Source organism: Fukomys damarensis, unplaced genomic scaffold (assembly GCF_012274545.1).
Source record: "Fukomys damarensis isolate Sample0158 unplaced genomic scaffold, DMR_v1.0_HiC HiC_scaffold_12, whole genome shotgun sequence".
Taxonomy (NCBI): domain Eukaryota; kingdom Metazoa; phylum Chordata; class Mammalia; order Rodentia; family Bathyergidae; genus Fukomys; species Fukomys damarensis.
This window is the reverse complement of record NW_022900924.1, coordinates 34,359,013-34,382,524: the sequence shown is the minus strand read 5'-3', so window position 1 is coordinate 34,382,524 and position 23,512 is coordinate 34,359,013. Positions and strand designations below refer to the sequence as shown.

Here is a 23,512-nt window from a genome sequence, read left to right as displayed (position 1 = left end):
AAGTAAAAATAGCTAATAAACATATGAAAAAATGTTCAACATCACTGGTCCTTCGAGAGATGCAGATGAAAACAACACTGAGATTCCATCTCACCTCAGAAAGAATGGCTGCTATCAAGAAACAAACCAATAACATATGCTGGCAGGGTTGTGGGGAGATAGGAACACCTCTTCATTGTAGATGGGCATGAAGACTGGTGCAACCACTGTGGAATTCAATATAGAGATACCTCAAAGAGCTGGCATTAGAATTTCCATTTTATCCAGCTATTACTCTGCTGGGTATCTTCCCAAAAGAATTAAAAGAATCATACCACAGTGATATATCCTCACCCATGTTTGTAGCAGCACAGTTTGTAATATCTAAAATTTGAACACAGCCCAATTGCCCAACAACTGGAGACTGGATAAAAAAGAGGTATTTTTTTAAATAAAATGTAGTACTACTCAGCCATAAATAATGAGTAGTAGAGGTGTTTATAGCTAAGTGGATGTACATTGAGGCTATAATCTTAAGTTAAATCATAAGACACACATATTTAAATGCTGAATAGTTTTTCTGTTGTGAAAAATTAAAAGTGCAAGTAAGGATCAAAATGCATAATTGATATTGTATAATAGGAAGTAAAGCTCTAAAGGAGTAGAGGAAGTGGGAGAAGTAGGGGAAAGGTAAAAAGGGAAAAGGAAAAATATGTTAAAAGAAAAAACATGAAAACAATGTCTTTGTAAACAGGGAAGGGTGAAGGGGGTGAAGGAGGGCTGGGGAATGGGGATAAATAAGAACCAAGATAATTCTTGTAAAGGTACAAGATCCCAATGATTAATGTAACTATACTGTATACCTAGAATGTACCAATAAAGTTAATAAGAATTAAAAGAAAAGATTATAGTTAATTTATTTTTTACATTATGCTTTACCTTGAAAATATGTATCATAATATATGTTATATATGTTAAATATGAAGGAAACTTTACAAGTTACAAAAGAAATATATCACTGATGGGGAGCCAAATACAACCTTTGAAATTGCAAATGATTATTGCAAACAGTTATAAATTATTCTATTTCATATATGATATACAACTATAAAACCCAGATAATTAGAGAAGAACTACTGGCACTACTCTTTAAACCTTTCAATGAAATTGAAAGGGAAGCAATAATTCCAAATTCATTCCTGGAGGCAAGTGTTACTTTGATTTCCAAACCAGGGAAAGACCCAACCAAAAAAGAGAACTACAGGCCAATCTCTCTAATTAACATAGATGCAAAATTCCTCAATAAGATACTGGTAAACAGAATTCAGAGGCTTATCAAGAATATCATACACCCTGACCAAGTCAGATTTATTCCACAGATGCAAGGATGGTTCAACATACATAAATCAATAAATGTAACACACTATATTAACAGCATCAAGGAAAAAAACCATATCATCTCAATAGATGGAAAGTATTTGACAAAGCTCAACACCCATTCATGTTTTAAAAAAATCCTGCAGAAAATTGGAATGGATGATCTTTATCTCAACTTAATAAAGCCTATCTATGAAAAATCAATAGCCAACATCATATTAAATGGCAAAAACCTGAAAACCATCACATTAAAATAAGAAACAAGACAAGGATGCCCACTATCACCACTCCTCTTCAATGTAGCTCTGTAAATATTAGCCACAGCAATTAGACAAGAGAAAGAAATTAAAGCAATAAAGATAGGAAAGGAAGAAGTTAAACTGTCTTTATTTGCTGATGATGTGATACTCTACATTGGAGACCCAAAAAACTCCACCAAAAGACTTCTAGACTTAATTGACACTTTCAGCGGAGTTTCTGGATATAAGGTAAACACTCAAAAGTCAATAGCCTTCTTGTACAAAAATAACAGACTCACTGAGAGAGAAATTAGGAAAACAATTCCTTTCACAATAGCATCCAAAAACAATAAAGTATCTAGGAATCAATCTAATGAAAGAAGCAAAAGACCTCTACACTGAAAACTACAGAACTCTGAAAAAAAGGGATCAAAGAGGATATAAGAAAATGGAAAGATATCCCCTGCTCCTGGGTAGGAAGAATCAACATAGTGAAAATGGCCATACTACCAAAACTGCTATACAGATTCAATGCAATGCTGATTGAAATTCCAACAGTATAGTTTACAGCACTAGAAAAAATAATCCAAAAATTCATTTGGAACTAGAAGAGACCTAGAATAGCAAAAACCTTCCTAGGCAACAGAGTCATAGCAGTGGTTATAATAATTCCCAATTTGAAACTATACAACTAAGCCACTGTGATAAAAACAGCATGGTACTGGCAAAGAAACAGACCTGAGGACCAGTGGAATAGATTGGAAAATACAGAAACAACTCCAGATGCACTCAGCTACCTCATCTTTGACAAAGGAGCCAACTATCCTCACTGGAGGAAAGATAGCCTCTTTAATAAACGGTTTTGGAAAAACTGGATTTCAACCTACCAAAGATTAAAACTAGACCCTTATCTTTCACCATGCACTAAACTAAAACCCAAGTGGATTAAAGATCTAAATATTTAGAAAGAGTTACTAAATTTGCTGGAAGATAAGTTATGCAGAACTCTTGAAAACACTGGCATAGGAAAAGACTTTATGAACATATCCTTAGTAGCATGGGAACTAGCAGAAAGAATCAACAACTGGGATGTAATCTTATTCTTGTTTAAATTTAAATACTCACCGAATATTTTGATCCCTCCTTGTATTTTACCTATACCATCTAGTCTCTAAGAGGAAGATAATATTTCTATTTTTCAAACAATGATAAGACTCACGGATGAGGAGGTTGCAAGTTTGGAAATGGAATGCACATGTTCTATGCCTCCTCTCTGAGTGATCAAATGCAATCTCATAGCCCTCCAATGCTCACAGCTCCCAGATAGCAAATCAAGCATTGATCACTCCCTGGACTCTGGATTCATTTGTTGAACTGCTTCCTCGATATCTCTTCTTGAATTCCTAAAAGACCTGCTCAAATTTAACATGTCCAAAGTTGAACTTCTGATATTCACCTCTTAAAATCTACTCCATCTTTAGAAGGCTCCTTCCTCACAGTTAACAACAACTTCATCCTTTCATTTTCTCACATCAAATTCTTTGGGGTAGCCCGGTGTGGTGGCACAGGCCTGTATTCCCAGCACTCGGGAGGCTGAGGCAGGAGGATTGCTGTAATTTCGAGACCAGCCTGGGCTACCTAGTGAATTCCAGGTCAGTCTCAACTACACAGTGAGACCCTGTCTCAAAACAAAACAAAATCTTTGGGGTTTTCCTGGTGCAAACATTTGCCCAAAATCTATTTATCAGCAAATCCTGTAGGCTCTGTTCTAAAAATATTCCCAGGATGCAACCACTTCTGTCTCTACACCAATAAAAGACATCATCATGCCCCCAGATTATTTCAGTGTCCTCTGCTGGACTCACCATTTTAAAACTCGCTTTTCTACTCTATTATCAATACAACAGCCACAACTATATTTAGTAGTTATATTATATTTTTCTTTTGTTTACAAACTTTCAAGAACTCGTCTAAGTCAGAATAAAAGCAAAACTTATTACAAGGACCTGCACAGTATTCACAGTATTCACTACTCTCCTTATGCAGCTTTCATGCCTCTTTGACATTCCTGGTCACACACGTCATTCATTTCCCGACTGAAGGAATTTTGCACTGTTCCCTCATCCTAAGAGTTCTTCCCCAAATACCACATAACTTGCTACCTTACCTCTTTTAAGTCTTTTCCAACTCTTATATCCTAAGGGATGCCAACTCTGACCACTTCATTTGAGCTGAAATGATACCTCTCTCTCAAATATTGCCCACATCCTGTCACTGCTCTACCGTTTTAGCAATTATGTTCTTCTTAAAAGTTATGCAAAATTGTTTAATTTTGTTTAAATTCTACCTCCCCTCAAGTAGAATATGAGCTCTATGAGTGCTGGGATTTTGTCTATTTAGTTCACTGTTATGACTCAAGAATCAAAAACTGTCTACCACCATAAATATCATTGATGAAAATAATGGATTAATCTAAACTATAGTCAATTTCTACTACTAATCCTATCTCCCTATACCGCTCCTCTCTCTTTCACTAAGGACAATTTTACCTTTATTTTAAATATCTCTGAGTTGATTACCACAATTTCTGTAAATGTCTTACTTGTTTCATTTTCACATAGTCTTCATAAAAATATGCCCATGATTTAAGGAATCTAAATCATAACATTAAAATGCCTTCATTCTTTAATAAACACTTATCAGCCATCTTGCAAAGATTCCTATCTTACTGTCTAAATTCTTTTTCTCAGGAGACTAAGAATATATGACTAAAGAAAGAAAGTCAGCAAGAATATTAATTTCAGGGTGCACTGTAGGAATAAAATCAACAAAAGAAAACTGGTAAAATATGAAAGAATCTGATGAAAATATATTAGGTGAAAAGTAAATGCAAACAAAAATGAACCAGAAAATTATATCCAAAAGGCATATCAAAAAAAAATGACTGTGTCTTGGAAATTAATGTTTCAAAATCTGGATCATGAGAAATATCTCTACAAAAGAATATAGTATGACAATAAAATACAAAACACTAGCTAGCATGTCAAGCTGCCAGTGAAAGGCATCACAAGCTTCTTAGGCAAGCAAGTCGGTATCTGTCCAGGAAAAGTTAAGAATCAAAGGCAATAAGCCTTTATTGAGCTTAACCTGAATGAACAAATTGGACACCCAATAATGTAAGTGACAGATTAAGGAACTGGTGATGATGAGAGAGGTTATTTAATTTATCTGAGATCATGACATGGCCAGAAACAAGACTGGATTGGAGCCCATTTCTACCTGATTCCACAGTCCACTTATGCAATTCAGAAAGCAATACTTTCTATCTGTTGTAGTTCAGAGCAATGTTTTTTTAGATCCAGATAACAAAGAAAATTGACAGAAAAATAGGACTGTCATACCACATTACACACATGTTCAAAAAGAGCCACTCCTTTGTCTGAATATCCTACTTGAGAAATACTGGGTAAAAACTGCTAAATTCTCACTCTTCTTTAGAGACTCAGTTTAGGTGTCACTCTCTATCACATCATGATCATCACTAGGTAGCAATTACCATCCTGTCCATGCAAACCCAACATCAGAGGTTGAAAGCAAGTCTATTCCATTAGCAAGATAACAAACTACAGGAAGAGGCACCAGATGGTCCATCCACCTTCCAAACATGTCCTGACAATGCAGTAGGGCCATGCACTTACCCTGTTTGCTACTGAACTGGTGAATTTTAGGTAGAGCCAGGGAGATAAAAAATAATGGGTTGTAATGACACACAATGATATTGCAGAGTGCTTTCTTGGGTGTAGGTGAAGGCAGAAAGGGAAACAGAGGGAATAAAAGATCTAGTGCTATGACATACATGGAGATGGGAAAGTTAGAAGTAGGCATCATCACCCATAGGAAGAGTTAGTTTGAAAAGTTGCAGAAGAGAAGTAGTAGGACCTCAGTATCTCAGATAAAGCTCAAGCAACCCATGCCCTGTCAAACCCAAGAGCTTCATTCACCAACTGAAGAGTGAAAATATGAGAATGGAGGGCCAGGGACTTAGCTCAATAGTTCTGCCTCCTGCCTTGCAAGCGAAAGGTCCTAAATTCAATCCCCGGTATTAAATAAATAAATAAATAAGAGAGAATGGAGCATTAGGAACAAAGTGGAAGTCGTATTTCACACACAGTAAAAGTCGTGACATCCCAAGATCTAGATCTCTTTAAGTGCCTACTTTATGTCATTTTGCTCTGAGAAAGCAAAGCAAAATCCAAGCTTCAGCTGTTGGTCCATGGGCATCCATTTAGGGAGAGAATGAGAGAAGGTGGGAACTGAGAGTGGCCAATAAAGAGAAAGGTAAAAGGTTTCAACTTTTGCACTCATTATGCTTCTAAATACTTGTTTGAAAATTTGCCAAGTTATTAAACAACTGTAAGAAATAACAACTGACAAAACAATATTTGAAATATGTAAATAATATCTTAACAGTTGCAAAAATAGTATCTACATTAAAGATAAAGCAATAAGATGAAATAGAATAATGTGGACTGGTCAAGTACAAGGTGGAAAAGAAGAGAAAAAATTCAAACTGGACAATAGTGGGGGGAGAGAGAGAGAGAAAGAGAGAGAGAAAATTCTATGCACTCATTTTTTTTTTTTTGTAAAAATCTGTGAACCGCTGGATTCTGCTGCTTCAAGAGTTAAACAAACATTATTGGGGCCATAGAACAGAAATAAGATACTGTCAAGACTCCTTCCTTATGGCCAAAAAGACCCGTTTAAGCAGCGTGGTATTCTTACATCCTCGTTATAGCTGTCAGACATGCAACAGAAGACAGCACAGGGCACAACAACCCACAAAACTAGAGATGACAGATACATGATAGATGAACAGACAGACAGACAGACGTACCACAGTAACACCGTACTAAATTCTGAGTCACCATTCTTCCCCCAAATGAAAGTATTTTGTAAAATGTTAGAGAGGTAAAATAAATACTCAGGCATTCTAAATTACAAACTGAGGTAAAGTGTTACATAGAAACAGAGTGCTTTCAATGGTACAAAGGTAGAGCTGTCCTTATCTCTCTATGTAAATGAGGAAATTGAGACCCCCAAGAGAAAAAAATGATGATGGCAGAGATAGAATTCACATATAGCCCCCTCTGACCATAAAGCCCATCCCCATTTCATTTGTAAATATACTGAGACTCAGTTAATTTAAGCGCCAATTATTAACACATGGAAAAGTTGCAGTTCCTCTGCAGCAACTATAACGGTATCAACCAACTTCAAGTCCAGGGTGCGATCCATTATATTGTAATTTTTATCCTATATTCTGGAAAACCAGCATTATTTGTCTTCATACAACTAAACTATTTATCGAAAACTTAAAAAGTAAAGACCGGAGAAAAATATAATGCCTGCCCACTGCCTTAAATTAACACCCTTTCCTATCCCTGCCATCTCTTAGATTTAAATAACAATCTTTATATAATAGGAAGCTGTAAATTTGCCTATTTTGCCCTTGACAAAGGAGGTTTTTGCTGAAAGCATTGCTTGAAAGTTCAGACTTAAACCGTATACCACTGAGTTACTATAATTATTTGGAGGGATGTTAAATCTAAGTGTTTCAAATCACCCTTTAATCACAATTAGCCTGAAAAGCAGATGTGTTTTTAAGATAAGCCAAACATTCTGACATTGTCTGATATACATTGAACCAAAGACCAAGGAGTTTTGCCCATTTTGCAGCTTCTTCCTTCATTGCTCACTTGTCTATTTTTGCCTTTTATTGTGAGTTCTTCTTTCACCATGTGGTTATCATTGTGTGGCTTTCAGGGGATCTTTACTGATAGAATTATTCAGATGTAGATGTGCCAGAACTTCCCTACCACCTGTTCCAAGGTCCTACTCCAGGTCAGACTTCCTTATCTACCTCCTGCCCTTTGTCCCTCTGGCTCTTCATCCTACTGAGCTTTATCAATGGCACTCATTTCACATTTGTTGCACTGATGCTCCTCCAAATCTGACTTCAAACTGAGATATTGCTTCCCAACTCCTTGCTCTCCCAAAGACATCAGTGTGCAGAGCCTTTTATTGTTCAAGGGATTTTCTGCTAAAAACAAAAGGGAAACAAACAAAAAAGACAAAACTAACCATCAAGTCGTTCATCATCTAATGCAGTTCTAGCTTCTTACTTAAAGCTCTGAGGTAACAAAGTAAAGCCTCCATGTACCTTGTGCCAAACAAAACACAGCAGTAATTTTGGAGAGATTGTAAAGGAACATTGATCATCCCTTAAATTTGTCATCATCCTAAATCCATGAGGATTGCTCTTTTGTCCATTCTAATTCAAATGTAGCTGTTTAATCATTTTGAAGCAAGGAATTAGATGCTCCTTGTCCATCTTTTACTATGTAACAAGTGAGAGCAGTGCATAATAAATATCTCCCTCCTCATACGCAAGTCAATGTCGAAGCATCCCCTCTCTTTTTTATAAGTCAGTGACACAACTACAAGGCTGCTGCTGGACTCAGCTCAAAAGCAACTTATGAAGCTGATCATTTCAGGTCCTATCTTTGTCTTTCTCCTCTCAGATTCATCACACATCTCAAAACAATGTAGTGACAGAGATTCTACAGAAGTACTTGGGCAACACCTTCTGTGTCCAAACTTCACGCTAACTTCTCTACCTTACTAAATCACTGCCACCCCCACCCTGTCGCTTCCTGTTTCATTGGAGGTCCTTGGAAGCTTTCTGTCCGTGGAGTGGGAAGACTACTTGAGTTCTTCCGGTCCAGGGTTTCCCACTCAGCACACTGCCACCACCTAGATCTTTCTAGAATCTCCTACAAATGCTTCTGGACGAAGTCCTAGCCAATGCCTAACAGTCTACTAGCAGCTGACAAAATTTCTATGGATTCTCTCCTCAATGACAGTACCTTTGTCTAGATTGAGAAGTATTATATTAAAAATTCTAACAAAACAGAAGTATAAAAGAATGCAACATATGCAATTCCTTCCCTCAGAGGCAGATTTGTATTTTTAAAGTCACATAGAGAGAACACTTAATTGGAAACATTTTGCAATCACACTGTGTCCTCCCATCAACTTCTTCCCATGGATAGAGTAGAGACGTGCAGTTAGTGGCAGAACTGTTTGACCAGGATGGATGATACAAAAGTGAAGAAGAGACTCACACTAAGAAATAAGGACAAATGCTATCAGAAAGTCAAGGAAAACTAACGTTCACTCACATGTTTTCTGTTCTATCAGAAGAGCAAACCACAAATAATCAAGTACTTTCTTGAAGATTATGACTATTATACGGAAAAGTATCTAAGGCATTTCTTGTCTGTATTGTACACTGACAACATTACTGGGACAGCAAAGTGCCATTATGTGAGCCAACAGAGTTTATTTTATTTACTAGAATCCTTCTTTCTTGTGATCGTGTGTTATGGGATTTATCTGATGCTGTCAAAGCCGAGGTGCTGAGGAGCATTAGGAATAAAGCCATTTTGCTCAAAGAATAACTATAGCAATTCTGCCTTTCCAGTGTTTTTATGATTTGAGTTAGAGTTGGCCAAAATACAAGAACAGCTTTTCATGATTATGTTCCATCAGAGTAATTATTAACAGAGTATTGTTTAGGATTGTATGCATGTGATTGTTCTTCATGAAAAAGGTCAGTGTGTTAATAAACATACATGCCTTCTATTTTTCTTTTGATGTACTAATTTTTCTCTTCCCGCACTAATTTTTCGTTCCATTATGAAACTTCAAAGCGGAATTACCTGTTGTCTTTACAACTTTTATCCTAATGGTTTACGACAAAATGATCTGTAAAAACATACGTGCAATGCATGTGTGTGTGTGTGTGTGTGTAAGACAGGCAAGTGTATATATGTGTGCAAGAGAAAAGAGAGGGGAGAGAGTGTGAGAGAGGATATATTTGCACACTAATGTATGCATCTATAGTTTTCTTCTTCCTCTTTAATTTTGGAACCATCATTTACATTACAAATACAGTAAACTAGCATTGGTTTCAAACATACAAATGTCATAATAGTATTCTGCAAAGGGACAATACTGGGATCAAAGAGAATACCTCTTCCTCCAAATACCATTTTACATTTGGAACTATGATTTACTTTCTGGATTACAGCCAGACAATTACCATTCACAAATATTTCAAGTGGGAAAAATGAAGTGGTTGCTAGTAGTCTCATAATTTGGAATTGCTGCTAACAGATTTTACATATCATCTACTTTTCTGCCTTTCTTTTTTTAGATTCTACAATAAAATCTTAGTATTTCTGCATTTCAAGCCTTATTGTTAGCTTTGTGACACTTGAGACAAAACTGTGTAAGTGGCTCCCTCTGGTGCTGCTGCTATTATTAGTGCTTTTATTCACAAGAAAATGTAAACCAGATTAGTAAAGCAAGGTACATAGAAGCTCCCAAGCCTTGCATTACTAGAAAAGTCTTGTAGGATTGAATTTCACAAGGAATAACATTAGATGAAGGGTGAAGACTTTACTGTATTACTGGAGGGGGGCATGCACAAGATCTTCCTTGGCCACTTTATTTAGTTCATAAACACCAAAGTAAAGTGTAAATGATTAAAAATAGAAGTTATGCAACTCTGGCCAAAATCCTTTATCTTTGCTGCTGAAAATACTAATGCCCTAAAAAACTACTTATTGACTTCTAATGGACCTCAACAACCATCAGTCACCAGACCAGCACCCCACTTTGACCAGTGGCCTACTTAGCAGTGATTAGAGCCAAGTAGGGTCATAAAAGCTCTGTTCCAAGAGACAACTGAATACTCTGGTTTCTCCTCAGATCATATAAATCTTTTGCCTTTTACCAAGAGACAACTGAATGCCCTGGAATGGCTCCTCTGAATGGCAGTGGTGAAAGATGCTGGTGAAATCTTCTGCCCTGGCTGTGATACATCGCGATCTCTAATGATCACCCTTTCAATGGGAGTCCTACCACAAACAGCCCATGTTTGAAAGTGAGAGGGATTGTATGACTGCTAGGTCAGTCATCCCCGTGTCAAACCATGGTGATCAGTCTAAGGCCATCTACAGACCCTCCCATGTTGCTCTTGTCCTCCTTTTGGACCCAGAGGCAGGGCACCCTCCCTTTTGTATTTCTCTATAGCACAGCATAGCCTCCATCACCAGCCGGAATGTTAGTGCATTATCACACCATACACTGAGCAAACGAGTGACCATATGTAGCCTATGCCAGCAGAGCTGTAACTGTGAAGAACAATGGCTCTGAGTCAACAACAGAATTAAACTACTCCCTCTTGTGAAGCTCTTCTGAATATTTTAAGTGTTGCCTTGAAAGTGTGGGATTATGTGCAAGCATAAACATTAGCTTAAAGCAATTCTTTGGTGCAGAATATGCCAGAGTTTAAAAATCAGAATTGAAATGCAGAAAATAACTTTGGGATAAATTTAATTTTTTCATGTGTGATTAAAACATGATTGAAGAGGCACACTTTATGTGCAATTAAAGTTGCTTTGTAATTAAGAGATTTAAGCATGTATAGAAAATGATACAGCTTAGTTTGGAGATTTTACAAAGGCGACTATTAAACACTCACTCCCTAGCAAGGCTATGACTCAAATGTTTTCACATTCTAATGCCGACAGAGTTCTTGAATTTTTTTAAAGCTGCCAATTTCACCATTTCTAAATGCTTTATCTTTCTTTCCATGGATAAGTAAAGTAAAACAGCCCTATCTTTCTTGTGTTATCCAAAACAGGATAGAACATACTATATTTTAATTTAAGTAGCCTGGGGGGGGGAGAATTACCACAACTGTAGACAATGTCTAATTTATCTTTTCATTTTCCAGAGTTCCTAGTACCACATCTGACCTAGTACCTAGAAAATGCATGACAATCAGCTCAGGCAGGAGGACTGTGTGTGCCCAGGAGTTGGAAACCAGGCTGGGCAACATAACAAGCCCCTCCCTCAAAATAGATAAATGATAGATAGATAATAGACAGACAGACAGACAGATAATAGATGACAGTAAATGAGCAGAATGTACTCATGTATCTTTGTGGTGTGTTATCATGGTAAAGTCAACACTTTTGAATAACTTTCATGCATAGACAAAAGTACTATAATGCATTATATCTTTAATCCTCATAGTCATATGAGGATATTCTCAACTAATATTTCTACATACAAAAACACTAAGTGGAATAAACCTGGCATGGTGGAGCACATCTGTAATCCCAGCACTAGGGAGGCTGAGGCAGGAGGATCACTTTGAATTCAAGACCAGCCTGGGCTACATAGTGAGTTCCTAGTCAGTCTCAACTACATAATGAGACCCTGCCTCAAAAAAACAAAAACAAAACAAAACAAAACAAAAAAACACTAAGTGGAATAAAGATTATGTAGAACCATGAATCTTATTACTAACCTAGCAAGAGTACCACCAATAGACATAAAGAGAATAGTTGCACAAGTTTGTTTTCCTGTAGTTGTGTTCATTTTTCTTTCAGCCTCTTTGCTATACTCTAATTACTGGATCTCCCCTACTCTTCAGGGATTCCTCTTGGGTTGCATCTAGGTCTCTAAAGCATACTTCTAGTTAGCATCTAGCACAAACTTAGGCTTAATCTCACTGGGAATGCTCTTGGTTCAAGTGGATCTTCCTTGCTTTTTCCATGTACACCCATCTAGTCTATGTTATTCTTTTTAGTGAAGTATCACACGAGGGAGGAAGCACTAAAACTAGCTCTTCCTATCGGTTCCTTACTGACATTTGCAACTAGAAGACCTTTGCAATAGTCCAAAGGTGCAATAGAAATCTTTAAATTTGCTTTCTGGTTTTAGGTATAAAAAGAATGCCATGTAATAGACGTTGCTTACTAAATACAGGGATTAGGAAAAATAGAAACAAGGACAAATAAATACTATTCATGACAATAAGCAAAAAAGTATGCATACCGGTAAACAGATGCTGGATTTACTTTCCTTACAGCCAAAAACAAATTTCTGAGCATCACTTTTTCCTTTCTCATCCACAGCACATTGAATATAAGACATTCATCTATAATTTTCAATTAAATCAAATAGAAGCCAGATAGGCATCTATATGTACATATAGGTGACATTTTGCAAGCTTGAGTGCAGCATAAGAAATAGGTGATATTGCATTTTAAAGATGTTTTTATGTGCCCTATATCTGTTTAGCCAACAATAACATTTGCAGTAACTGCACATTATTTCTGCCCTCTCACAGCACCTTCCTACTTTCATCCCTCACAGGTTTGTATGGCAGAAAAGTGCCGAAGAGAGGAGGCTGTTCTGTGAAGACTCATGTCTCTTTGGAGTTTAAGATAAGACTAGAGATAGAATGACATTCACAACTGAATACCTGGACTATTTCTAATGTACTGACTGGCAGAGTCATGAGAAAGCATGACTATGTTTATGGGACTCTAAACCAAATATGCTTGTGCTCTTATAACTGATTTCCTTGCTGTTCTCCAGGTGCTGGCTATTTTAGCTACTGACTCCTGGAATGCACTGCAGTTTTTATCGAGTGGATTCAAGGAGAGACAGGGAGGATGTGCTGATTTGATCTGCAATTTAGTAGAAACAGAAGAATATAGTTCATGTGACATCGTACACCTCTTAGACTTTAACAATGCCACAATACAATTTTTAAGTGATAGTGATTATGAGCACTGGATACTAAAGGACAATTGTCACTGAGTAATGCCTCTCTTAAGCAAGTAGAACTTTTTGATTATAACTGTCATACAATTAACAAATATGAAAGGACTTACCAAAAGATTGTGTTGAAAAGAAGCATGAGATAGAAGATACATTTTTAAAGACAGTGTTTCTCATATTTGCTAAGAAACAAGTGCTCCCTATGTATAGAAGATTATACTTAGGCAGACTTGTGGCAAGAATCGGCTTGTTTTATGACCACAATCAAATGACCTCAACTTGATATATTATCAACCAGTTGTATGATACAAATATGCTCAAAAAGTTATATTTTCCATTTTAACTAATTTAGGTTGTTTTCTAGTACAATTCTGACAATAGGAACCAGTTTCTGAGGACAGTTATTCAGAATAAACCTAAACATAGTATAACTAATCTACAGAGGTCCTGCCAAAATACTGAACATAAAAGGAAATGTGTTTTTTCTTTCAATGAACATTTCTTTCCTTTCTACAATAATATTTTTCAGTGTGTGTGTGTGTGTGTGTGTGTGTGTGTGTGTGCTTGCTTTTCAAAAACTCAGAATGGTCATTTAACTCAGCTACTTGTCTTAGTCCTGATTTTTTGTCCTTTTGCTTGAGCATTGCTTTGCTCCCTTTCTCCTTTTATTCACATTGCAATCATCTTCAATGCACACCTTCATCCTTAAACCTTCCTAAAAGTCTAACTCTCTTCTTTTCCAGTTTTGACAATTATTATAGTTCTAAACTAGTAATCATATAATCATGATAATTGATAAATAAAATCATGATGCTGATAAATTTTATTTGTAACATATATAAAATTAATTCGTGAAATAAATACATCAATTCAAGCTTCACAATAACGTAAGTCAAGCAAGTCATTTTTCCTTGGGTCTCAATTTTAGCACATATAAACTAAACAGGCTGGCTTATAATTGTCAAGGGAACCACTGTAGCCTTTTTAGTTTTTCAACTGGAAAGATTATTGGAAATTTATTGAAGTTTTAGAAATTAATTATTCCTTTATGCAATATCTTTCACAGATCACCGTAGGTTAAAAAAAATTGTGATTTTTCCACTTTAAGCATAGAAAGTGATTGCAATATGAATGTAATCTTAGAAATCTACTTAGTGGTCTAAGATTGTAAGTCACTAAGTAATATTCTCTGTCTTAAAAGCCAGTACCTTCAATATCTTTCCTATGGATAAAATGGCCCACGTAGAAGATTAAAATAACTTAATTACTAATTTAAGAAAAACTTGCAGTAACAGTATATCTATATCTTATACTTTTCTACAGTGTACAGTGATCATATTTTTACAGTGATCATATTAAAAGGGTGCTTTCAAAGTATCTACTCAAAATAAGAAACAGTTTCCTTCATGCTCTATGAAAAAACTCACTTTTGTAGAAAAGCAGGTGGATGAGGGGCAACACAGTGTGCTCTGTGTAGCAAATGTGATTCCAAGGAAATAAAGGAGGTGACACACACACACACAAATCTGGAGAGCTAGCTTTTCATCAGAAAGTAAGTTCCCAGCTTTCTGACCACCTAAGGGCAATGGCAATTTTCAAATACAATACAGGGAAAAAATATTGTTGTCTGTGGGACTGCACAGTAAGAACTGTCAAGATACATCCACAAATAGTAGCATCTGACTGATCCAACCACAGACTCCTGTTCCCTTTATTCACATTTAAATCAGTGTTATGTGGTTGAGTAATGATAAAAATTTTTTTAAAAAGGGAAACTTCATTTTTACCTGCCAATTTTCTCTTGCTTTTTACTGATGACTCTCTTTTTAAGCAGAACATTTATATATAGTAGTATTTAATTCCTTGAGTAAGTTTTCTTTGTTCTTGATGGAAAATGAATTTTCTTCTTGCCTCTTCCCACTTTTACATCCTTTATTTGGCTTTGATTTATTCAGCAACCTTTCTAATCCAGTATGTTTAAGCAGAACAACTCCGGAATCCTAACTTTGTTTGGTTGACTCTCTGCACTGCTCATAGTTGTTTTCAAGAATAAGTAAGATGTGTACGGGTACGCTTCTGAAAGTCTATAGAAGTGTAAAGCTATAAAATACAAAATAAATGTTAAGTTTATAGTATATATAAGATACTTTAAGCTTATCGGTTTAAAGTAATATCTCTCAATATTAAATATTTATATAGTACCAGTTTACAATATGTGATATATTATCATTATTAACATTCTTTATCACTGATTATCTTTACTCCAGACAGATTTTAGAATTAGAAAAAGTATTTAATTTTAATAAGTCCAAGCATGCATTTTAAATACTGAAAACAAGACCCAGCCAGATATGTGAAGGGAATTAGAGAATGCAACACAGATATTTACTAGAAGAGTATACTTTAAAAATATAGGTTTCATGATCCCAAGTCCAATTTTTTCTATTTCTTTTGTTTTTATAATCCTACAAGTATTTCCTTTTGGAAAATTGGCTTCATTTGTATATTAAAAAATGAGAGAATAGTTTGTAAAGATTAAAAAGATAGAATTATATTCTATTAGATTCTAATAATATTCTTTAATAATTAGGTATTAATGTTTCTTATCCAAATGTTTGGAGATTAATTAGTTGTTAATTAGTTATAGTGTTTTCATTAGCACATTTTAAAAATGATTGTATGTGCATCACTAAAGTTGTTATATTTTACTGACTCTGACACTCTATTTTAAAAAACTGTTATCCTCTCTGAAGTTAAGATGCATTTTGCAACACTGTAGGGCCAAATAGTAGGGGAAATCTAATTGCTGTAGATTATACATTGAAATTAGTTGTTTTCCTCTTCTGAAAATCAGACAACTGCTGCCCTAGACATATTTCCAATATTCAAGGAAGGAATTAGTCCTGAATGTTGGCTGCAAATATTTCATTCTCACATTTTAGTTAAATCAACAAAACATCAACATCAACTCTTTCAGATTTCTGTCAACGTCAACTTTTCCTGATTCTGGAAACAAAATCCTGGGGACAATAAGGAAGTCACTTCTAAAGTGGTGTGCTGCCAACACAAAGACCATTACATGGGGAAATCTGGGTTTGGACAAATCTGAATCCAATATGATTCAGACAGCGGGATTCTAAATAGGATGAATGTTTCTGAAGTCTTCCAAGACCACATGAGATTGGGTACGTTCAGGGTGGTATGGCCATAGATGGTTTCTGAATTCTCAAGTCAATGTATCATGCTAGTTTACCTCTTGTGCATGTACAAGATTAACATATTGCTTTATATAGAAGACTAAAATAAAAATTCTAAGTGTCAGGAAAGGATTTTGGATCTTCTTAGGGTGTTTATTCTCTCTACAGTATATGGAACATAATGTGTCTAATAAGTAGTTTTGATGTAATTTGGTGTAGTAAATGTAATTAAACATTTTATTCTTTTGGAAGGGCTTCAACAATTTACAGTACCTAAGATTAAATGCCATTAATGATAGTAATTTGAAATAGATTTGTTGTAGAAGGCAGCACTCAGGTCCAGTTGAACGGTTAGGGGGATACTTTCTAAGTATCATACTATCTATTTCTAACTATCATACTCCTATGATAGTCACCACTTGGTACAGGAGTGCCCACTAAGCTGTAGATCATTTAAATCTTAATGTCACTATGTTTCCACTCTCAAACACATATCCTATAAAAGCAAAAAGAAAAAGCATCTGTTTATGACTCTCAACCCAGACAGAGTGACTATCATCTTAAGTTTAATTCAGAAATCAGTTTCCTTGGTGGCAAGGAGCCCAGTTCAAAGGTGGCTGCTGTGGTGGATTCAGCTTCAGACATGGAGTCTGAAAAGAGAACATTAGCAAGGGAAGGTGCTTTGTTCTGAAAGATAATTCCAACATTCTAAGGAGGGAGCCACTGTCCTCACAAAATTTTCTTTGGAATAGAGATTCCAAATCTAGTCTTTTCCTAGTTCATGCTTTTTTTTTTTTTTTTTTACACTGTAGCCTTGGCGTTAACAGTTATTTGTTCCTCCACATTGGAAAGAGAGTTATTGGGTAAGAATGAAGTTATTGAAATTCTTAGTCTACAGGCAACAACTGAAAAACAATTGACATGTGATGATAGAGCAAAATAGCTGTGAGTTCAGGTTATTTATACTTTCACCTTCACTGCCTAAATTTTCCATCTGTCTACAAACGGCAGCATGTATCTTCAACAAAAAGGATTCACACACCAGATATCTCCTTTCTCTAAAATTCTATTGCCCATATCATGCCTACTGCACCACTTATACCATAAATTCAGCAGTTTTATTCATGTAACATCATACAATTTCAAAACATACTCATTCAGGAAAAAGACATTGAGTGATAGGTGGTAACACCATTTGTTAATACTTGTATTTATTATATTCTTCCTGCTTCCAAATATAATTTGAAGCAACCTATGATAACAGCGCTAGAACAAACCCTGAGACAAAGTTACAGCTTAGAAATGTAACTTTGAATAATAAAGCAGGGTTAAAGGAGATAGTCAAGGGGAAAAAATGCAACTTTGAATAATAAAGCAGGGTTAAAGGAGATAGTTAAGGACATTTCTTTTAATTAAGCACAAAACCGGCTCTGAACATCCATGAAATCTGGCTAAAGAATGAAAATAAAGCTTCCCTTGTTTAAAAAATAAAGACTTACAATGTTCAATGGGAGAGATGCTTACTGGTGTAGCAGCTAAAAATTGAATCATCCCATTGCCTAGACCCTCCATGTAAATAAGAAAGTGAGGTAATTTTTATTTGAATATAGTTGATGTCAATTTCTTCTTCCTGACAATAACTGACCAAAAGATTCAGTCTTTTCTCAGATTCTTCCTAAATTACGATGGGAAGATTATGTGGCAAACATGAAGGAGGACACTTGATCTGTTTGATAAGGAGAACATAGGACCGTTCTAACTCAACTGTGGTCAATGTTTGATAAAGGTAGAATATGAAAAGGTAGTTTTTTTTATTTACATGCAACATAGCATAATGAGTATTTACAATTATCCTGTTCATGACACCTTTATATATTTTCCAAATTTTCCATAGTATTTAAAAACAAACAGACAACAAAAAAATTCTACATCTTCACAAAAGGATGCATTCTACATCAGAAGCATTAAAGCTAATATGAATATTGTTTATGTCCATGGATAGAAAGACCATGTAATTATTTTGTGCATTTTATTTTAATGTAAATATTCTATATTGTAAGAGAAAGACAGGCATAATATTTGTGGAACGGTCTGTCAGTTGCCAGAAATTACAATGATTGTCTCCTTCCTCCCTCTTAATGGAACTATGATTTTTCCTTAAGTGTTACACTGACTCATCCACAGGGAAAACAGACTTTTCCTCCAGCCACCGAGGAATGGGCCAGGGCTTGTCACAAATGTGATGATGCAATGTATTACTTCCTCATCAACTATTAATTAGGAGTGGCATGTAATTGTTTTTGTCCATCAGACATAAAGGGAAGTCTACTGAGAATTCTTAGGGAAAGTTTCCTTCTAGATAAAAAGAGAAGACTGCTTTCATCTTGCTTTGTGTAGGGCTGTGTGAAAAGGAGATGCCTGACTTTGTGATGACCATATTGTTCATCAGGTTCCAAGATGGCAAATCAAGGGATGCACAATGAAGCTAACACCCTTGGATGGCTAATTTCATTAACCCTGGATCACTACAACTCCAGTATCCCTTGTTAAGATGTTTAACTGGGCACTGTAGCCCTTACAAGCAAAAGCTTCCTAATAGACACCATACTTTCTATTTGTAAGTTCTACACAGATCTGAACAAGATATAGCATCTAACAAACTTATAGTGAATGCAATCAAAAGAAAGCAGAAGAAAAATCTATCAGACAATACAATTAACTATCCATTGGAATGTTGATATATCTTTTTGTAAGGCAGAATTTTCCCTATAAAAGTACCTGGTACTTCTTAATACACTGAGATAAATAGTTGAGCAACCCAATTTAAAGTTACTAGAATCCACACTGATTCATCTGTACACGAAACTAGTATTTTGCCTAATGTTGTCACTAGCATGTACTAACTTTCTAAATAAAAACATCAGAAAGTATTTGAACAATACATCTGCATTTCATCTCCTTTGAGATTTTTCACATGGTTTTACACTATTTAATTTATAAGTATGAATAGCAAACTTTATTGTTTTATCCAATAGACTGGGGATGATGGGATGAGGTCTAAAAGAAAATTGTTAAGAAGAAGAAGCTGCCTTCATTCTTTCATAATTTTCTAAGTAAAATATTATTTTTAAAAATCATAATATTATGGTTATTTTGCTAAATGTACTATGTGAAAAAATTATGTTCACCTTCTTTTATGACTATTTACCTTTTTTTCTAAGTTTTGAATATTGAGATGAATTTTATATACTCACTTATTACGCATTAATGTCAAGGCCTACAAGTTTTCAACCTCAAATTTATTTCTAACTTTCATTCCTCACAAATTCCAATTTTATTCAGGGGAGCAATTTGCCACAATAAGATATGTATCTCCCTACCTCTGGGTACCTAAAGGGAGCCACCTGATAGAGTTCTGGAGGTAACTAGAGAAGGGAAGTCTGTGGGGAGAATGTCTACATCTCCAAGAAAGGCAAATTCTCAAAGAGCAGACTTGTTCGGTTGCTTATTTCCTTCTTTTTTAAAAATCTCAGAAAAGGTGCTTTACTATTCATTAAGTAAAAAACAAACAGATTCTCACACCCCTGGCAATATAAAGAAAAAGAAGAAGTAGAGAGCGGGGAAAATTCTTCCTACTTTAGTGCAACAATTCTCACCCTGGTGTGATTTTTATCTCTTGGGAACATTCATCGAGGCCTGCATATATTTTTGGTTGTCCTGAAGAGGTGAGCGGTGGGATATGGTACTGGCATCTAGTAGGTAGAGGCCAGGGTTACTGCTAAACTCGCTACAATGTATGGGGTCCTCCCCATCCCCAACACACACACACACACAGACATATCCACCCCAAAATGACAATAGTGCCATAGTTGAGAAATGCTAGGCTATAGCACTTTTTGTTACGTGTCCCACTTCTTTAGGATTCAAAGGCAAACAGGAGTTTGAAGGCTTGGCAATGATCTTGTGATGTGAATGAAGCACCAAGATGATAGAAGAAGTCTGATTCCCTGACTAAAGGTTTAATCAATTGTCTCCTCTTGATTACGCATTATATGAAGCTAAATAAACTTTAATTTGCTTAATTCACTGATAGGCTATCTGATATTTCATAGGCAAATATATTTGTAAATGATACACATACTATTAATTTATGATCTATAATATATTCATCAGTGTGCCTAAGTGTTCTGAATAAAATAATAAATCAGACATGGCTTCTAATCTTTGACAATTCACTATCCAGTAGCGAAGACAGCCACCAAGAACATCAAAGGTGTCTACTTCTGGTAGGAGTAACATGTAGTGAGTACTCAGAGTAAAGACAAAGGAAGGAAGCAGGCTAAGGAAAAACAAGCCTAAGGTACAAAAGTGTGCTCTTCTGTGGTTGGAGGGTGTGTGCGTTGCGAGGTCCATGATGGATAACACAAGCAAAACACAGAACCCTGAAATGGTAACTACCATTTTGGTAAATAGTAAAAGACTTGTGAATGGACTAAAGAATAAATTGGAGAAGAATGTCAGGTAGAGGGTGTTTTCATCTAAAAATTGGAAGAGTTGAAGGCCATGAGGACTATGGACACTGCCAGTAAGCTATAAAGAATAACTGGCCATTATTAAACAGAGATCCACAAGATTAGACCCATATATTAGAAAAATAAATAAAAAGGTGCAATGTGTTGAACTCGGGTGGTTCTACTGATAATTACAATAAAATGGAGGAATCACATATTGTAACTTGCAATTTAATCAGACGGAAATAGACTTCAGGCTTTCACTTGAGAACTTCTTAAAGCACGGCAAAAGTATATTGTTAAACTGTTAAAGTTTCTACATTTTAACTCTGATTATGTTTTGCTTATAAAATCTAAAAATTCATATTTTCTGGGTAATTTGTGAGCTATTTCCTCAATGTAATTTTTTAAAAACTTCTAGAGAGAGACTGTTGCTATGCTTTGCTAAAAATGTTAAAAAATATTTTTCAAAACAGAAAAACTCAGAGAAATATGTTTCAACCATACTTTCCCCTGCATGACTATTTTCCCATACAAAGTTGTCAATAACATCAAAATTTGTAAGAAAGTTAAAAAAAAACAAAACAACGATCTTAGATTTTTGTTTGTATTCTCTAGTTTTGGCCACCTGATTATCCAATTTTTAAAAATGGTCTAAACAGCTAATTTAAGGAGAGGTGAAGGAAGATGTAGAAGTTGCCACTGGATAAGCGTGTGGAAGTGGTAAAAGTGGAATTAAATATGCCACATTCAGGTTTAAAAGAGAAGTTAGGGAGCAATTCAGGGAGCCATCCAGCCAAGCTGAGGCAGCTGAGCCTGCCTCGAACAACTTACAAATGGAGCACAACATGGAGTTGTCTCACAACCACCCTTCTGTGACAAAATATTTCACCTCAGCTTCAAAACAATCCACACAGTATATTTGAAACTCTAACTGGGCACAAACCGAAAACTTGACGAAATAAAGCTCACGGAGGCAATGAAGATTGACAGAGTGGCCGGGGGTGGGTGGGTAAGACATTGAAAAGGGGACTCTAAGGCAGCCTTTCTTACCCCAGACTCCAGCAACTCCGATACAGTGTGTGGAAAGATTGATTCCCTCGATTTCTGCTTATGTTAAGAGGATTGGAAAGACTAACCACAGAATAGCAGGCTTACAGAAAACACTCACTTCTTTTAATCAAACCGCGTAATCAGAAGGCCTGAGTAATGATTAACTTCCACTTTCTTGGTGAATCATTCAATCACTAGGCAATTCCAGTAGGCTTAGATTCATTCTCTGCCAAGGGCACGATAAACTTAAAGCTTTTGTACTTCGCATGTAATATTTTAAACGCATGCATGGCCCTTGCTTCTGAACTCATTTCAAAAGCTGGTATGCTGCTAGCTTACAATGGCTGATGATAATGTTAAGAGATTTTACAGGTTTTATAGTCAAATGTAGATACATGTACATTTTCTCAGTGGCATTTGTATATCTGTATCCAATTAATAATTGAGCACAATTAATTTTTGAGAAATGCATAAAGACGATAACTTCATATACAGAATAAGAACTCTAAGCAAGAATAGCCTACAGTAGTTTTACTATAAAAAAGAGGGCAATGAGTATATGAGCTATATATAAAAATGCAGAGTGATAGACACAGGGTTAGGTATCTAAATTCATATTTGCCAAGCCCTGCATGTGTTTCTGTGGCCCTTGCAAAGAGAAAAAAAGAAATAACACCTTTGTAGAGGCCAGCCCTTCACTGGAATAATCACAAGTGAATCCGATACTGGGCTCACAATTTCCCCATTTCTATCACATTAACAACCTCCCCCGGAATAAATTATCCTCAACTCAAAAAATCCTCAACCTCAATAATTTTAAATCCACGGCAGGTGGTTTTCCGTTTCTACTCACAAGGCATCGTGCTGCGGCAGGCAGGAGTCAGTGGAGAGCAGTTTAAATGTTTGGACTACCTTCTCTTCCCGGGAGAGTTTATTGCCCAATTCTGCATAATGTATTAGTTGCTCAACGCGGGGGATCTAAAAAGTGACATCTTGACTGGAACCACGCGGATCTGAAAACCACCTCACAGGTGACGTTGTGGGGAAGAGGATCAACTTTCCTATTCCTGTGAAACTACGAGGCGGAACCCACCGGAGATGGAGCCGGAGGGCCTGGGGAGAGAGAGCCTGAGGCTGGCCGAGGCTGCTCCGCGCTCGCGGGGGCTCAGGCGAGGCTTCGCTTCTGGAGGCGGCATTGTTCCTCCATCTGCTCAGACTCCGCGTTGGCCAGGAAGCCCTCCCCGCACGCTGTAATCTGTTCTTTCTTTCGTGGGTACCTCTCGGACGATCTCCCAGCTCGGGTCTCCGGTCCCAGGGCACAGCTCTAGGGTGAAAAGCTGCAGTGACGGGGGCGCCGCTCTAAGGATTTGGAGACCACTGCACCGGTCCGCCGAGCTCGGCCAGCGCGCGCCGCGCACTCCCCTCTTGGTCGCCGCTCTCCGGGTCTCCC

At 36.4% G+C, this 23,512-nt stretch overlaps 1 protein-coding gene across 2 annotated transcripts in view; it reads right to left on the bottom strand.

Annotated features, from left to right (window-relative positions):
- Nucleotides 1-23,512, bottom strand: part of Nlgn1 (neuroligin 1) — an 818,097-nt gene that overhangs the window by 792,130 nt on the left and 2,455 nt on the right. The window contains exon 1 of one of the 2 annotated variants that reach the window (XM_033762526.1): nt 22,916-23,506. The exons of the other annotated variant lie outside the window; for it this stretch is intronic. The gene's annotated coding sequence lies outside the window, so the exon portion shown is untranslated. Of the gene's footprint in view, nt 1-22,915; nt 23,507-23,512 lie in introns of those variants that run through there. 2 annotated transcript variants of the gene reach the window in all.